The sequence below is a fragment of the Lepus europaeus genome, chromosome 19 (assembly GCF_033115175.1).
Source record: "Lepus europaeus isolate LE1 chromosome 19, mLepTim1.pri, whole genome shotgun sequence".
NCBI lineage: Eukaryota > Metazoa > Chordata > Mammalia > Lagomorpha > Leporidae > Lepus > Lepus europaeus.
In genome coordinates this window covers 46,388,057-46,407,547 of record NC_084845.1, presented here as the reverse complement: position 1 = coordinate 46,407,547, position 19,491 = coordinate 46,388,057, and positions in this window count along the sequence as shown.

The window sequence follows — 19,491 nt, the reverse complement described above, 5'->3', positions numbered from 1 at the left end:
AGAGAAGAAATGTACAACCTCCCTTTAGTAATTTAGATGGAAATATTTATAAAAATGGGTAAGTTGGGGCTGGTACTGTGGCATAGTAGGCTAAGCCTCCACCTGCAGTGCAGGCATCCCATATGGACTCAGGTTGGTGTCCTGGCTGTTCCTCTTCCAATCTAGCTCTCTCCTATGGCCTGGAAAAGCAGTTGAAGATGGCCCAAGTGTCTGTGCCCCTGAACCTGCTTGGGAGACTCAGAAAAAGCTCCTGGCTCCTGGCTTCGGATCAGCACAGTTCCAGCTATTGCAGCAATTTGGGGAGTGAACCAGCAGATGGACAACCTCTCTGTCTGTCTCTCTTTCTCTCTTTCTGTAACTCTACCTCTCAAATAAATAAGCATTTCTTAAAAATGGGTAAATTGGAAATTTGATTCAGGTAATATAACTCTAAATTAACCTGAATAACCAAAGTAAGCAGTTCCAAAATATGATTGTACACACTGGGGTTTGAAACATAAAACAGTAAATATCAATGTGCTCAAAGGGCTTACTTTCTAAGAGAAGAAACAGAAAAGAAATAACTATTATTTTCAAGCATTATGTTGTATAAGCATTATAAAGAAAAGCAAGACAGGGTGAGGTGATAAAACATGTTGAAAGGTGCTGTGTTAGAGAGACAGAAATGGATTCTCTGAGAATGAAAACACTGAACAAAACTGAAATCTTGGTGGAAGAGTCAATGAGGTGAACATCAGGCAGAAAAACTTCTAAGACAAACTTCTACAGAGGTGATTGATAGAATGGAATCTATACTGATCATCTGTTGGATGCTTTTCTGAACTTACTTTGAAGAAAAAGAAATAGCAAGGAAGAATCAAAATAAAATGCCAGATATTATAGGATTTGAAGCTACTAGGAACTGTCCTGACAGCAACATATTTTCAATGAAATTTACCATCCTGTTTTATCCAATCTCTAATTTGTGAAAAACAGTAAAACTTCCATGAGAAAGATATTATTTGATGCAGAGGCGGGTCACCAGGAAAGGCCAGCTGGCTTCCTTCCAACAGCCTTCACTAGGATTACATTTATTCCCACAGCTCATGGTCAAATCTGGCCTTGCAGGCTCAGCAATGCCTTTGTCAACTCATAAAACAGCAATTCGATGTCTGTGTGTGTTGAGAGGGTAGCAGGAAGTTGGAATGGCAGCTCACAGTCATCAAGCTCATGATCAATGAATAAAATCAGCACAATTTATTCATGCACAATGAGACATTTGTCAATTGCAATAGAATATTCTTAAACAAATATGGTAATATAATTTCTTCTCAAATAGTGCCTGACACTTTGGGTGAATTTAATTAAAATCTAGTTGAGTTGGATTTTTCCCTGTTGGAGGATAGACTATGTTATTAGCCAGATGACAATCAGAAGAAGGTACTCTGATCCAGAGCAAAGAGAATTTCCCTTTGGAAAACTTGGATAGACCAACTCATCTACTACACTTAGGCACTGCTGTCAATTTACCCTCTACCCTTACTGGAGATTAACCAGATAATATTAACAATACTAACTGCTTTTTAACTCACTCTCCTTTTCCAAAACTCTCATTGCTAACCACACTGCTGTAGATTCTCCATATCCTTTCTTCAAATAGGTTAATACTCTCAGTCAAGTCTCTCTCAGGTTCAGGAGCCAAGCAGCCTCTTAACGGGGAATTACACATTTCTGCTGTAATAAATTTTGTATTAATTGAGACCTTGTCTCTCAGAGGATTATCTTTGCATGGAAGCAATGGAAGGTTTTAACAAATCTCAAAAATTCTCATTTGGGTAGAAAATACATTACCATAAAGTCATTATCCCCACACAGTTCTTTTCATGGAAACATGACTAATCATTTACTAAACAGTCCAGAAAAGTCTGTAACACATTTCCAAGCAGTCTTTCTCACTCTCAGGACCCCTGTCTCACAGGAGGGCCTTTCTTTGATTGTTCAGTTTTGTTGAAATATCTGTTTAAAATATTGCCATAGGAAGAGAAGTTGGATGGAAGTTCACTTCCTCTGAATACCAGATAGCTTTCAGGTATGGTGTTAAGCAAAAATGTTAAAAGAAAAGCTTTGCCATCAGGGCACATTTACCTATTTTGTTTTTCTGTTTGTTTGTTTCCTTTAAAAATGATCTCTATGGGGCTGGCACTGTACTGTAGTAAGTTAAGCCTCCACCTATGGCGCCAGCATCCCACACAGGTTTGAGTCCTGGCTGCTCCACTTCCAATCCAGTTCTCTGCTAATAGTCTGGGAAAGCAGTGGGAAATGGTCCAAGTCCCTGGGCCCCCATGGCCACGTGGGAGATCCAGAAGAAGCTCCTGACTCTTCACTTTGGATTGGCCCAGCTCTGGCCATTCTGGCCATCTGGTGAGTGAACCAGTGGATGCAAGACTGTGTCTCTATGTGTCTCTCCCTCTCTCTGTCTGTAACTCTGCCACTCAAATTAATAAGTCCTTTAAAAATGCTCCCTATGACAAATATTTGAAATAGCAGGCACAATGGTTAGCAGCTCCCATTGCCCTGAAAGCAACTGCCAATTTCTTAGCACTTACTCAGCAAATGTTTATTGATTAATTTTATGCTCCAAGCCTTGTGTCAGCCTCAAAGATGATGAAAACACAGTCTTTTGTGAGCTGGTCCTGGAATACCTCTCCTACTCTATCTACCACCATTCCCCTCTAAGCATTTTTAGCCATACTGAACAATTAGTATGTGCAAACTCGCCTAGCTGTACAAGCCTTGGATCTTTTGTAAACATTTCCTTCTGTATGCTATGCCCTTAATGCCTCTTCTGCCTGACAAACACCTTCTCTTCCTTCAAGTCCCAAACCTTCTGACTCACTTAATTACTTCATTGTTTTAGCTCTTCTTATCTAGTACTTGCTACTATTATCACATCCATTACCCTGTAGCATAATTATTTGTGCATTTGTCAGCCTCATTTTAGATTCTAAATGATTTGAGGTCAAAGACAACACTGTCCTCATTTCTGAATCCTCAGCTTCTTTCTTATTCATGTGCCTAATATTCAGTATATACCAAGCAAATGTTGGCTGAAAGAATTAATGAATATGTTATGCCAAAAATAAATGCTGTGAAGGTTAATAAAAGGATCACAGTAGGATGTGGACAGCAATGTGCTTGTAAATATTTAACTCTCTCCCCAGAATATCAAAAAGACATGATTTATAGCATTTGCTGGTTTTCATGCTATAAATTTCCCAACATGTCTTATTGTAATGTGATATCACTGAACATGGAGATGGGAAGTAGTAAAACACCAGTATATAGTGTTTCCACCACTCTCATACAATCTGCAAAAGTAAAGTAAGTAAAGCTCAGAGCATAGATGAGAAAGCAATATAATGAAATAATTAACAAGTAATAATTTTAGTATATATTTTGTGTTGTAATAAATTTAGTTATTGATTTATATATATTAAATAATCACTACTTTTAACAATTGACTTGCAAAATTCCTGAAATTTTTATAATTGGATCTTATGAGCTAATATGAGTCAATTCCAGAACACCACTAAATGAGGCACTGTGAGATGAGACAAATAAAATATGAATATTTTTACAAAGAATATAGCATTTAATATTTTCATTATGAAGCAATTATTTTAATATGACAACTAAACTGGGTAGAGAATATGTGATCCATGGGGATTTTTCTATTTTTTTAAAGATTTATTTTTTTTACTTGAAAGTCAGAGTTACACAGAGAGAGGAGAGACAGAGAGAGAGAGAGAGAGAGAGAGAGAGAGAGAGAGAGGTCGTCCATCCGATGGTTCACTCCCCAGTTGGCCGCAACGGCCGGAGCTGTGCCAATCTGAAGCCAGGAGCCAGGAGCCTCCTCTGGGTCTCCCAAGCGGGTTCAGGAGCCCAAGGACTTGGGCCATCTTCTACTGGTATCCCAGGTTTTAATTATTTTTTAAATTTGAAAGGTGGAGACATACATTGAGAAATAGAGAGACACAAAAATAGAAAGCTCCTATTCACTATCCAAATGGACTAAACTGCTGGGGGTGGGGCAAGCTACAGCCAGGAGCTAGGAATGCAATCCAGGTCTCCCATGTGAGTGACAGGGACCTAATTACCCAAGCCATCATCTGCTGCCTCCCAAGATCTGTGTCAGGAGGCTGGAGTCAAGGACTGGAGCTGGAAATTGAAGGCAAGCACTCCAATACAGGATGCAGGCATCTCCTTCTGGGAGGCTTTTTGTCTGGAATTTATCTTTGAATTCACAGGCTTATTTCTGGTATCAATACAGATGATAGTCATGCAGTTATTACTCATTAGATATTTCTTCAATAAATAAGTAATGTAATAAGGGACACACCATATAGGCCTCTTGAACACAAGGCTAAGTCAACTTAAAGAGGTGTCCATTGTGGAGATCTAGAGTAAAGGGCAGTTCGCTGAATCCCAGTCATACAACGTTGATACCCTGCTTGTATCTAAAAATGAAGGAGTGATGAGAGTCTTGCCCAACCAGAGACCCCAACCATCAGGAAGTTGTTGCTAGAGAAAAATAACTGTCCAGTCAATCTCAAGTTCTCACTCGAGAGGGATCTCACTGATGACCTGGTACGTTCTTTAGACTCATCCTTCTGGAGCTTCTAGCAAAATCCTAGAACTGTGCAAGGGTGGGTATGAAGGAATAGGAAGAAGAGAAGAATGTCACAAGCTCCAAACACAGCAATGTTGATGGTCTATAATTTTATAATATAGATATTGACCTGTGCTGCACAGTGGCAACTTTTATAGAGCTTGAACTTCAGGTTTTGTGGAAATGCCACTGAATATACTCTTTGCAGGAAATACTCCTGTGCCTTGAAACCTCACAGAGAGCAAAGGTAAATTATTGAACCTAGGGATTATCTCTGTCAGTGAAAGGACTAAGAGGGTAAAAAAGCACAGGTGTAGAACGGATTCCTGTGAGTCCATTATACACTTTACCTGAGTAGGACCTGAAAGCTATTCAATGATAGCCACTTCTTTGAATAATTTAGCCCTGGGAAGGAGAGAACATTGCAGGTAGAAACAAGAAGAGTTAAAAAATGAGTATCACGGCCGGCGCCGTGGCTCAACAGGCTAATCCTCCGCCTTGCGGCGCCGGCACACCAGGTTCTAGTCCCGGTCGGGGCACCGATCCTGTCCCAGTTGCCCCTCTTCCAGGCCAGCTCTCTGCTGTGGCCAGGGAGTGCAGTGGAGGATGGCCCAAGTGTTTGGGCTCTGCACCCCATGGGAGACCAGGATAAGCACCTGGCTCCTGCCATCGGAACAGCGCGGTGCGCCGGCCGCAGCGCGCTACCGCGGCGGCCATTAGAGGGTGAACCAACGGCAAAAAGGAAGACCTTTCTCTCTGTCTCTCTCTCTCTCACTGTCCACTCTGCCTGTCAAAAATGAGTATCACAGCCAGTCTGTCTATGCTTTGAGTTACGTAGTGGCTGTGGGCTGTAGTCTTCTCATCTGGAATATGGAGACGCTAATATTCACCTCATACTTTGCTGAGAGGATAAAATGAAATAATTAATGGAAAGTGTTTAACACAAGTGCTTATAATATAGAAAAGTAAATGAAAACTACTGCTATAAATTTTTATCATACATTATTATTTGTTTTACACTAAGAACAGAAAAATTTGTTTGAACCACAACAAAATATGCCTACAATTATAAGGCAAAAAGAGTCAGACCAGAAATGCACAGGTGTGCTACAATGAACCATTTTTCTTTGATTGGCTTTTAATTGTTATCATTAGCAAGAGTTTTGAATTCTGTGACAAATTTGAGTTTTTCATATATTTCCATATATTGATCTATGCCAATAATGTTGAATAGTTTTACACAGGGAGAAAGTAAAAACTCAGTTTTAAAGCACATTAAATTGGGATGCTTAGTAGACTAGATCAAACTGAGGTAGGAATGTAGGATAGTTGTTTTTGGAAGACTGTAATATAAAAATAAAATGACTACACTAGGCTGGCGCCACGGTTCACTTGGCTAATCCTCCGCCTGTGGCGCCGGCACACTGGGTTCTAGTCCCGGTCGGGGCGTCAGATTCTGTCCCGGTTGCCCCTCTTCCAGTCCAGCTTTCTGCTGTGGCCCGGGAGTGCAGTGGAGGATGGCCCAAGCGCTTGGGCCCTGCACCTGCATGGGAGACCAGGAGGAGGCGCCTGGCTCCTGGCTTCAGATTGGCGCAGCACGCCGGCCGCAGTGGCCACTTGGGGGGTGAACCAATGGAAAAAGGAAAACCTTGCTCTCTCTCTCTCTCTGCCTGTCCAAAAAAAAAAAAAAAAAAAAAAAATGACTACACTAGAGTCTATTGTTTTTCTGAAAAGCAGACATTATGGCAACTTCATTTTTCTTGTTCACTCATTGACCTATAGATGGGAATCTATTGTTTTTCCTGCTAATGAGGCATTTAGGGAAGTCTTTGTAGGAGTGTTTTCCTCTCCCACTCTTCTTGTATAGACACAATCTTTTTTTAAATTTTATTTAATGAATATAAACTTCCAAAGTACAACTTATGCATTACAATGGCTTCCCCTCCCCCCATAACTTCCCTCCCACCAGCAACCTCCCCACAATCTTAAAAGTAAAATCCCATTGCCTTGTCATCCCCTTCTTTCTAACATGGTATCTGAGAGCAACGTGGCCATTCTACACCCATAAAGAACAAAGCCAATGTCCTAACCTAGTATCATTAAACTCATCTATAAGCAGGTAAACCAACAACAGAAATTGTCTACTCAGATTTCTTTTGATGTAAGAAAAATAAATCATCATTTGTTTAAGCCTGTCTAGGTTGAATTTTGAGTTGCTTGCAGCCAGTATGTTTTTCAGCTATTATATCCAACACAGTATGATGAAGAGCTGTTTTTCTGAGCATTTGTGACGAGAAGATGGTTAAACTGATAGCAGAGGTGGTCTACAGTCCAAAATACCAGGGGCTTCTGAGGAAGCACAGACTTTCGTCCTGGCTCAGGGCCAGTTTATCATGCAAGAGAGAGGAAGCTATGCATGTGGGGAGTTAGAGTATGAGAAGCACATAGCAAACTGCCTATAATAATGGAAGACTGTCATCAAAGATATTTGACATTCCCTGTGCCGTTTGAGAAACTGATAAAATCATAATTGTAAAAAAGACATGCCGTATTGCCAATCCATTGCTGTTTCTCGCGTGCAGTCTGGCACATATGTCTTACTGCTCAGCACAAGCAGCAGAAGGAATGAACAAAAAGAAAAGAGCAATTTCCTCGCCGTAAATTGGAAAGTCTGCCAACCAGCTAAGTGATCTGCCATCAATCAGTGTTAAATTCTCCTTAGCTGCAGAAAATTCAAGGGCTAACTATTACTGAGAGATTTCACACAGTGACTAATGGTATATGACAAACACATTTAAAATCTGCATAGACCAGCACCAGTTTAAGACGTAATATGAATGATAAATAATTTTAAAGAAATCTTAGCATGCAAAATAAGATATAATCTCTTCCGACATAAATTACACAGAGAACATTATAGCTCTAGAAAGGCGTTTGCAAACTGACCAAAACAAAGTCAAAAGTGTAATTCATTCCGAAAACAACTATATTTGATGAATTTTCACATAAACAGATTTTGAAAGGGTTAGGCAGAAAAGCTATCAAACAGCAGTCACAGAGGTAGAACCAGGAAACACCCCATGTGTTTCTGATCAGTTATAAATGGCCGTCCATGAGGGCTCTGGACAGACACAAATGCATGAAGACACGTGTTCAGTTTTCCAAGAAACACATACTCATTGTTCTTTGTCAGAATAATTAGAAAGCATTCCCCACTTTTTAAACTCAAGCTGAAGTATAAACCCAGAAAAAAAAAGTCTGGGTAGAAGAAGGTGGGTGCTAGAAGAATAGAAGATTGAAACATAAAATTCTGTTAAGTTTATGAGAATTTGGTATTCAGGAAATGAAAAATTGCACTGAATTCTAAAGCCTGGACTTGAACTCTATTCCCAAATATACTATGTCTGTTTCCTTGTCAATTTCATGTAAATAACATGACTAATCTCCTAAGGCAGTTGTGACAGGCAAATGAGGCATGATGTAGAAAATTCATTACAAATGATAAAGGATTATCCACATACTTGCTATGATTGTTCTATTGTTTGTTTTAAATCTGAGACTAAATGAGTGTTTAGGTGTCAGAAGAAAAAAAATCATTGTAATATAAAGCAAATAGCATGTTCTTTGCCCTCTTTTGTAAAAAAAAAAAAGTTTTTATAAAGTATTTAGGTAATAAAAACAAGCTTGGTGAAATTAAGCTCCTGGAGGTTTTGAAAACATTGGGAGCTGTATAAACAAGCAAACAGGTAAAGGTAATTTTTAATCATGAAAACTGAATTTTGTGAATTCATTTCCCAAATATCAACATATTTATGTTTTAATTAAGTCCCATTTTTCACAGGTGTGCCAAGATGAACTATTTTTCCTTGATTAGATTTTAATTGTTATTATCAACAAGAGCTGAAAATTTTTTGACAAAGTTGAAATTTCCATATGTTAGTTTTATGAATAGTTAATATTCAACTCCCTCATTCTCAACTGGTAGAAAGGAGTACACAATGCCACTGAGATTATAGTTTTTATATAAATTAAATTGAAGGCTTCTAGTAATTGTATCTAAATAATAAAAAATTATTAATTGAGAATTTTTAAAATATTTACTTATTCATTTGGAAGTCAGAGCAACAAAGAGGGAGAGACAGAGAGATCTTCAATCTACTGTTTGACAACCCAAGTAACTGCAACAGCTAGGGCTGGACCAGGTTGAAGCCAGGAGCCAGGAATTCCATTGCAGTCTCACACATGGGTGGAAAGGGCCAAAGTACTCAAGCCATCTTCAGCTGCCTTCCCAGGCACATGAGCAGGAATCAGAAACTGAGCAACCAGGATTCAAATCAGCACTCATGGGATGCCTGTGTTACAAATGGAGGCTTACTTAACACACTGTACCACAATGCTGGCCCCTTGAGAAATCTAAGAAGATGATACAAAGTTTTTATTATACTTCATCCTCATTTGTCCCTCACAATTGGTCTCTGATGTAGGATAGGTCATCAGTACCATCTCCTTCTGAAAGAAAAAAAAAAAAAAAACAAACCTGAAATGCTTTGTGAAACTTCCCAGAAAGTTGATGGTATTTGTGGAATAACATTTTTTTCTATGTGTTCGTTTTTGTTGTTGTTGTTTTAAATTTTGAGAGGCAGACAGACAAAGACACACAGAATTCCAACCCACTGATTCACTCCCCTAAATGCCCACAATGGCCAGTGCTGGGCCAGAACTGGTCTAGGTCTAGGAACATGATTCAGTTCTCCCAAGTGTGGGCAGGAGACCAAGTACTTGAGCCAATACCACTGCTTCCCAGGGCCTGTGTTAGCAGAAAGCTGGATTCAGGAGCTGGAGTTGTATGTCTATCTCAACTGATGTCTTACCAGCTAAGTGTACCCTGCACACTCTTCTGAGCTATATTTTAATATGACATCAATAACATTCAAGACAACTCCCATAATTTACTATCTGAACAAAAAGAACATGAATTGGTGAACTTTACATTTTCAATGCTTTTTAAAATTCAGTTTCCTGGAAACTGCACTGAGAAGGTTCTTTAAAAACTCACTGTGATTTTATGTAAATTACAATTTGTTTCATGAATTTTCTTTTCAAGAATGGTACAAATTTAAAAATAATATAAAATCAAGATTTCTAAGTTTATTATTTTAGGAGAAGGACACATATGTGTGTTGAATGTTTTATTAAGAAGTAGAGTATGTGATGCTGTGGTGAAAACTTCCAAAAAACATGTGAAGCGGGAGACACAGCAGACTCATAGAATGGCAGATGTCCTAAATAGCACTCTGGCCTCAGAATCAGCCCTTAAGGCATTCGGATCTGGCTGAAGAGCCCATGAGAGTATTTTAGGCATGGAAACCCAATACACTCTGGCAAAAAAAAATAAAGAAGACCTAAATGAAAGATCTCTGTGAGTGAGATCCCAGTGGAAAGAACGGGGCCATCAAAGAAGGAGGTACCTTTCTCCGAAGGGAGGAGAGAACTTCCACTTTGACTATGACCCTATCGGAATAAGATCAAAGTTGGTGAACCCTAAAGGCTTTCATAGCCTTGGCAACTCATGACTAAAGCCTAGGGAGATTACTGATGCCATAAACAAGAGTGTCAAATTGTTAAATCAACAACAGGAGTCACTGTGTACTTATGTCTCATGTGGGATCTGTCCTTAATGTGTTGTCCAATGTGAAGTAATGCTATAACTAGTACTGAAACAGTATTTTTACACTTTGTGTTTCTGTGTGGGTGCAAACTAATGAAATTTTACTTAGTATATACTGAATCGATTGAAATTGAAAATGAAAAAAAAAAAAAACCTTGGTTTTAAATTGGATTTCTTTAACAATTTGACACTCTTATTTATGGCATCAGTAATCTCCCTAGGCTCTAGTCATAGGTTGCCAAGGCTATGGAAGCCTTTAGGGTTTGCCGACTTTGATCTTATTCCAACGGGTCATAGTCAAAGTGGAAGTTCTCTCCTCCCTTCAGAGAAAGGTACCTCCTTCTTTGATGGCCCTGTTCTTTCCACTGGGATCTCACTCACAGAGATCTTTCATTTAGGTTTTTTGTTTGTTTGTTTGTTTGTTTTTGCCAGAGTGTCTTGGCTTTCCATGCCTAAAATACTCCCATGGGCTCTTCAGCCAGATCTGAATGCCTTAAGGGCTGATTCTGAGGCCAGAGTGCTATTTAGGACATCTGCCATTCTATGAGTCTGCTGTGTATCCCGCTTCCCATGTTGGATGGTTCTCTTGCTTTTTGATTCTATCAGTTAGTATTAGCAGACACTAGTCTTGTTTGTGTGATCCCTTTGACTCTTTGACCTATCAGAGTCATCAACTGTGAACTGAAATTGATCACTGGGACTAGTGAGATGGCATTGGTACATGCCACCTTGATGGGATTGTATTGGAATCTCATGACTAGAGCCTAGGGAGATTACTGATGCCATAAACAAGAGTGTCAAATTGTTAAATCAACAACAGGAGTCACTGTGTCTGATGTCTCATGTGGGATCTGTCCTTAATGTGTTGTCCAATGTGAAGTGATGCTAAACTAGTACTGAAACAGTATTTTTACACTTTGTGTTTCTGTGTGGGTGCAAACTGATGAAATTTTACTTAGTATATACTGAATTGATCTTCTGTATATAAAAATACTTGAAAATGAAAAAAAACTGGTGTTAAATTGGAAATTACATAGAAAATTAATCAATTTTTTAAAAATATCATGTAGGATCTCTGTCCTTAATGTGCTGTACACTGTTATTTAATGCTATAACTAGTACTCCAACAGTATTTTTTCACTTTGTGTTGCTATGTGGGGGCAAACTGTTGAAATCTTTACTTAATATATACTAAACTGATCATCTGTATATAAAGAGAATTGAAAATGAATCTTGCCGGCGCCGTGGCTCCACAGGCTAATCCTCCGCCTTGCGGCGCCGGCACACCAGGTTCTAATCCCGGTCGGGGCACCGATTCTGTCCCAGTTGCCCCTCTTCCAAGCCAGCTCTCTGCTGTGGCCAGGGAGTGCAGTGGAGGATGGCCCAAGTGCTTGGGCCCTGCACCCCATGGGAGACCAGGAGAAGCACCTGGCTCCTGGCTTCGGATCAGCGCGGTGCGCCAGCCGCGGCGGCCATTGGAAGGTGAACCAATGGCAAAAAGGAAGACCTTTCTCTCTGTCTCTCTCTCTCTCTCACTGTCCACTCTGCCTGTCAAAAAAGAAAGAAAGAAAACGAATCTTGATGTGAATGGAAGGGGAGAGGGAGCAGGAAAGGGGAGGGTTGCGGGTGGGAGGGAAGTTATGGGGGGGGGGGAGCCATTGTAATCCATAAGCTGTACTTTGGAAATTTATATTCATTAAATAAAAGTTTAAAAAAAAAACTTCCAAAAAAACAATGCCCATTTCTTAATACAGAGAAACTCATTCTGTGGTCATGCCAACCCATGGAGCCTAGTCAGTCCTGCAGGAAGCACTGTCCATGCCCTGGCTCAGCAATTCACATTGCTCCTATCTTGCTACTCCACAACCTCCAGAGCAGGAATAGAGTGGGCTAGCAATCCAAGTCCTGACAATTAAAAGCTTCTAAACACACTTTACTGATCAAAGGCATGGATGGGTTTCACCTCAAGGGGGTTGATACGGACTGAAGTATGTCTCTTCCAAAGTCATATTTTGCAGCCCTAACTCCCAATGTGGTGATATTTGGAGATGGAGCCTTTGGAATATAATAAGGTCTTCAAGAAGTCATGAAAGTGTAGCTCTCAAGATGGAACTAGTGCCCTTATAATAAGAATCCCCAGAGAGCTTGTAAGCTCTCCCAAAACCTTCCAAAATTCCCTGCCTCCTCCCAAACCATGTTGAGAATGCAGCAAGAAGGCAACTATGTGCAAGTTAGGAAGGGAGCCCTCACCAGAACCCCATCATGCTAGGACCCTGGCCTTGGACTTCTAGTCTCTAGAGCTAAGAGTAAAAGATTTTTGTTGCTGAAGCCACACAGTCTATGATATTTTGTTATGGCAGCCCAAGGTGACTAACACAGGGTGAAGTACAATCCTCCAGGATGTGAAGCAGTAGTGGAGATTCAGTGAAATACTGTTGAAACACTGCTACTTCCTGTCACAGGGCGATAGTCCATGCCAAAGTTACATAAAATGGAACTTAAAAAAGGCTATGGAAAATGGAATCAAAGGATAAGTTTACTTTGGAGGAAAGAAGATACAAAAACTAGAAGTAATATAAAAGGAAATTTACATGCACACATACATGTGTGTGCAAATGTGTTATACATGGATATAGATCCATACCTAAGCATATATATATATATATACACACACACAAAATGTTTCCTTTTCATAAATATTTTCACCTTTTTTCATATGTATCCTCTAGTTTGTTTTCTTGTATCCCAAGAATAATATGATCTTAGACAACAGAAATGCAGTATCTCATATACTTTGGGATTTAAAAATAACTAAAATTTTTCAAAGCGCAAGGTTTGCTTTATTTAGCTGACCACTATAAAATCAGATAGTATGAAAAAGTAGCAAACTGCCCCACTACATTAAGAATTCCATGTCTGGAATTAGCAGATGGAAGCCTCTGTAACTTTCTCTTCAGCAACTCCATCTGTAGCAGACACAAGTGTTATACTAGCATATTTCTGTTAGGGAACAGGACAGGAGCAATGTATTGGTTTGATGTAATTGTTCCATGATTCAGCAGTTGAGCCACTTAATGACTCCCACGTATATACCAAGTCATATAATTTTAAGAAGAGTCTAGTGTGTGGGCCATCTGTTACAATAAATCCACGGTGCCTTGAGAGATCAGTGGGTAATACTTGTGATGTCTGTTCTTGAATAACTAGGTTGTACTTTACTGAAGGTGAGAAACAGAAAAACTATGTTGGACTATATCTGATGGGGATTGTACATAATGAATTTCAAACTGCAGCATGCTTACAGCAAAAAAATAGAACCCTACTACCAACCAACAAAACAGTGTTAAGATTTTTAATCTATCAGGAATGTGAAGTCACATTTGGAAAAAAATTCGCTATTTAAGATATACAGTTCTGGCAGCAGACATGGATGTACCAGGTCTGAACTGTCACAGGTTCTATGCTCAATAGAGTAATCTTTACTAGTAAAGAAAACATGATCTCCTTGGTATGCATTTAATTTTTATTGAATTATTTTTATTTATTTATTTATTTAATTTTTGACAGGCAGAGTGGACAGTAGAGAGAGAGAGAGAGACAGAGAGAAAGGTCTTCCTTTTTGCCGTTGGTTCACCCTCCAATGGCCGCCGCGGTTGGCGCGCTGCGGCCGGCGCGCCGCGCTGATCCGATGGCAGGAGCCAGGTGCTTCTCCTGGTCTCCCATGGGGTGCAGGGCCCAAGAACTTGGGCCATCCTCCACTGCACTCCCTGGCCACAGCAGAGAGCTGGCCTGGAAGAGGGGCAACCGGGACAGGATCAGTGCCTCGACCGGGACTAGAACCTGGTGTGCCGGCGCCGCAAGGCGGAGGATTAGCCTGTTGAGCCGCGGCGCCCGCCGAATTATTTTTATTTGAAACACACAGAAACACAGTGAGATAAACAGAGAAACAGAGATAGACAAAAAGAGAGATCTCTGCTGATCACACTTCAAATGCTCATAACAGCCAGGGCTGGACAAGGACAAAGCCAGGAGCTGAGAACTGAATGCATATCTCCCTCATAGATGGCAGTAACCCAAGCACTTGAGCTATCACCACTACCTCCCAGAGTGTGCATTAGCAGGAAGCTAGAATGAGAAGCAGAATAAGGACTCAAATCCAGGTACTCCAATATGGGATGCAAATATCCCAAATGACATCCACCCCCTTAGTCAGCATTTAAAAGACATGTATATTATGACATAATAATCTAAAGGAAAACTCAAAAGACCAATGGAAACCATTAGCTAATAATGTGTTAACTTCCTACAATGTGTATGACACAATACTAGGTGTTGACATTGTATGATGAGCATGTCATGGCCCGTGTCATCAAATGCTCGTACTGTAGAATCTACATGCTATGGTAGAACTAAGTACATGTTTCTACTGAAATATAAGAGAATCACACATCTATACCATGGCTAGAAATAGAGGAAACTGGATATCAGCAGAGCTTTAATGAAGTTTTGAAGGATATAGGCCTTTGCAGAGCATATAGGACATGCATATTTTATTTCTCCAGGCAATGTATAGTCTACCTACTCTTCAGATACATACTGAAGACTTCAGCTGCAAAATACCCACCAAGTAACTGTGACAAAAATCCCAATTAAATTCTCATTCATTGACAGTGGAATCAGAAACTATAAAAAGCCATTTGAGAGGAATTTGACAATATCTAACAAAATGAAAAGTACATTAACTCTGATCTGGAACTGCCATTGCTGGGAATTTACTGAAAGTTATACAAGCAAAATGATTACAAAAGCACACATAAGATCATTTACTTTAGCAATATGTGTGATGTCAAAAAAGTGGGAGAAAAAAAATCCATCAATATGGGGCCAGCATTGTGATATAGTGAGTTAAGCCACCACCTGTGACCCTGGCATCCCATATGAACACCAGTTCAAGTCCCAGCTGCTCCACTTCTGGTACAACTCCCTCCTAATGTACTTGAGAAAGCAGTAGAAAATTGACAAGTGTTTGGGTCCCTGCCACCCACAAGAGAGAACTAGGTGGAGTTCCTGGCTTCTGGCTTTGGCTTGCCCCAGCCCCAAATGTTGCAGCCAACTGAGGATTGAACCAGCAGATGAAAGATCTCTCTTGTTCAATGGCTTGCTCTTACTCTCTCCGGCTCTCTCTCTCTAACTATGCATTTCAAATACATACATACATACATACATACATACATAAATCTTTTTCAAAAAAATTCCATCAATAGGGGGCATGCTCTATAAACCACTGCACATTTACACATGGTAAAACTGAATGAAGGAATGCAGAATATTTATGTAAATTTTTGTGGAATAGTCTCTGTAAAATATTGTGAAATAAAAAAGCAAAGATCTATGAAAAGGAGAAGAACATCATGCAATGAATTAATAAGATTGTTCACATACAGACACACATACACACCCCTTCTTTTTAATGGTTTGATGAAATACAGATTTCCTGTGGAAGGCAGAGAACAAATATTTATTTTGTCAAGATGGACTAGTCTAGAATATTTTGAATTAACTTTATTCAGCAGATCTTACTGTGAAACCATATAAATATTTTATATAACTTTAAAACAATTTAAAAATCAAAATCCTGTATAAAGATTAGAAATAAAAGACAATCAGTGAACATATAACTGTGTATCCTATTTTCAACAATTGATAAGAATCCTTTCAAGGGTCTATAAAACACTGGACTTCTACAATACTTTTTAAGTGGAATACATCTTAAGATAAAAAGACTAAAATCTAAAACTTCTTGTCAGCAGCAGAATAAGCACTGCCATTTTAACATTATTGTGTGTGTGTTACAGCGTTAATAAAATGCATATCTATGTTAATGTCATTGAAAAGTAGGGTTCCCCATTAGGAGAAAAGAGAAGCAAATGAAATATCGAAGTAGTTAAAGAAAAATCCTATGGTCCTGACATGGAATAGAAAATATCAATATGAACTCATAATGTATTTTACTCTAAAATCAAAATAAAACATATATGCTAACTCTGCCTACTATAAAGGCTGGGAAAAAGTGAACAATTCTGGAACTGTGAGTATATCTAAAATCATAGAGTTTGTTTTATAAATACTATTTCTTAACATAAGGAACCAGTATTCCCTAAAGAAGTAACTTGCTCCAACTCTGAAGTGAGAAATCTACAAGATGATGGAGGAATACAGCACAGAAGCTTTCAAAGTCCGTTTATGTGGACTCAACTTTCATATGGCCAAAAATCTAAAAAAAGACAATTCAGGGGTCAGGGCTGCGACATAGAGGGTGAAGTCACCACCTGCCATGCTGGCATCCCATATGATCAGCAGTTCGAGTCCTGGCTACTCTACTTCTGATGCAGCTCCCAGCTAACGCACACTGGGACAGCAGTAGAAAATCACCCAAGTACTTGGACCCCTGCACCCATGTGGGAGACCAAGAGGAAGCTCCTGGTTCTTGGCTTCAGATCAGCTGAGCTTGGGCCATTGCAGCCATCTGGGGAGTGAACTAGCAGATAGAAGATATACCTCTGTTTCTCTCTCTCTCTCTCTCTCTTTCTCTCTCTCTCTCTCTCTGTGTGTGTGTGTGTGTGTAACCCTGCCTTTCAAATAAATAAATCTTTTCTTAAAAAAACAATATAAGTATCAATAAGTTAACAATTTCAATGAACTGAAACTCATAGGTGTTTTCATTCATGAATTCATACTAATTCTATAAAGACTTCATTTATTATTTATTGAAGGATAATAAGTAGTCAATACTGTTTTGAAAACTAATCCATGGAAAAATTCAACCACTTGTCTTTCTTTTAAAAAAGTAAAAGCCAACAGAATATAGATGTGCAGTAGAATAAAGCTAATGGTTTATAAATGATTAGTATAATGGTTAATAAAGTGGTTAACTCTTCAATCCAAAGGTTTTTAAGTTCCAAGACTATACAGGTCATCAATTACATCAATTACATCAATTACAAAACTAAATGTATAGTGCTGCCTCCTCACATATTTCCACTAGAATTGCAAGTAAACAGCCCTAAGTCAAACTCAAAGCTCCTCTCAGTGAGAATAAATGCATCTGGAGCCTCTTCAGATGTTTTATAAAATCATTCTCAAAGAAATAGATTTTTAAAAACATTACTCAGTATTCTATACATAAAGAATACAGGTGCAAATACATCTAGGAGTGCAGGATAAAAAATAATAGTGTCTCTGTCCTGATGGTTGGGCATCGTCTAATGATTGATTAATTAAATTAGTAAGTTGGATGCCCCCCCCCCCAAAAAAAAGAGAGAGAAAGTATAGCAACAGAAAAATAAATCTAATCTACAGAGAAAGGACAATTTAACAGCCACACAGATCACAGTGGTTATGGCTGAGTATCTGATTCTAAGCTTCCTGGTAGCCAAGAGGAAAAACTGGGATATGAATGTTGACATTAATGTTCATTATCAAATTAGAGGGATAACAGAGTTTCTTAACATTTCACCTACAAATGAATCCTAGAGGACATTTCTTAAGCAGAACTTTCAAGGCAACACTAAAAGTATTTTTAAAAAGTATATTCCCTCCAAACTGTCTATAATCATTAACTATTTCTGAGGTTTAACTTAAATAATGCCCCAGATCCTTATACACACACACATACACACACACACACCACCTCTAAGTAAAAGCAGAGAAAGGGATTCTATCCATCGTCATAAAAGGAAATATGGAACACAAAGTTTGTTGCCTTTTCTACCTTGCTTTTCTTTCCTTCCTTGCCCCTTTTATTACCTCATTTTGATTTACAATCTGTGCACCTGGCTTATGAATATGTTTGTTCTCTTAGTATAAGTTGTCTTAAACACATCTTCAGAAATAGGCAAGGTTAAAAGACAAACAGGGACATTAGCACCATCCTATAGGAGGGAAGATCTTACCTTTTGCTTTCGAATGAACAAGGGAAAAAAAATCAGAAAATTAATGAAATGAAAATGAAACCCAAAAAGAAATGCCTGGAGCCTTAGGAAGTGCAAAGAACAAAGGGACAGCAAGAGCCATGAATAGTAATGAGATTCCAACTACACTGATATCAGGAATTATTCTTTCCTGTCCATTTAACCAAGGCCTCAAGTCACCTCCTCTCCCCTGGTGAAAGAAACTCAATCTATTAAGCCTTTTCCAGAACTGAAATGCTCAGTGACATTGCAAATTGTGTTAGCAGCAATTTAAATGTGGCTTTTTTGTTTTATGGTAGATGAATGTCCATTTTGAATAAATATGCACCCAAAAATGCTAAGATGAAAAAATGCTCCTGCTCTAGGATCTGAGAAAAATTTTGCTAAACTAATTCCTATATATTTGTCCTGATCATAAAGACTGGTTTCTTTTTATAATAACAACCATTATTTCTATTATTAATCACTTTGCCTACAACAAATAGCCCAACATTTAGAAAGGTTTAAAAAAGGATAGTTATGTATGAATTATGAATACTATGAATAAAAGTTACGAATAAATATTATTTCCACTTTACACTTAAGCAAGTAGTAGTACAATGAGGCTTGGAAAAGCTGGATTATTTAACATCAAGCAGATGATTACAGTGCAGGTGCTAGGAACTTGGCTTTTCTGTACAGCTACAGAGGCTCACCTCTTCACCAACAGATATTCTCAACTCTTAGAGCCCTCAGAATTTTAGAAAGAAACATGGTATAAGTTAATATCTAGGTTTCTCAAATACTGACTACAACCACCATAGAGCAGGCACAGGGATTACAAGGAAAACAGCTAAAACATTAATGGCAGTAACAATGTCCATAAATTGTTATTTTAAAATTGACTCATAACTATCACATACAAGGGTATTTTGAAAAGTTAATGGAAATAGAACTAAAAATAAGTTTATTTTTATGTAAAAATTCTGAAAGCCTCACATCATTTTTTGATAATATACATTTCCACAAACTTTTTGAAGGCTCCTTTTACATACATTGTCATTTATGGATATAGAACATTATTGTCATCTATGAATATTTTGAAAATAAGCATAGAGCAGTGCAGTAGAAGGGCCAAGATTGTAGAGTTAACAAGTGACAGGGCCAGAATAATTAAGATACCCTTAACCAAAATGTTCTGGAGCAAAGATAATGCCCTTGGGTTA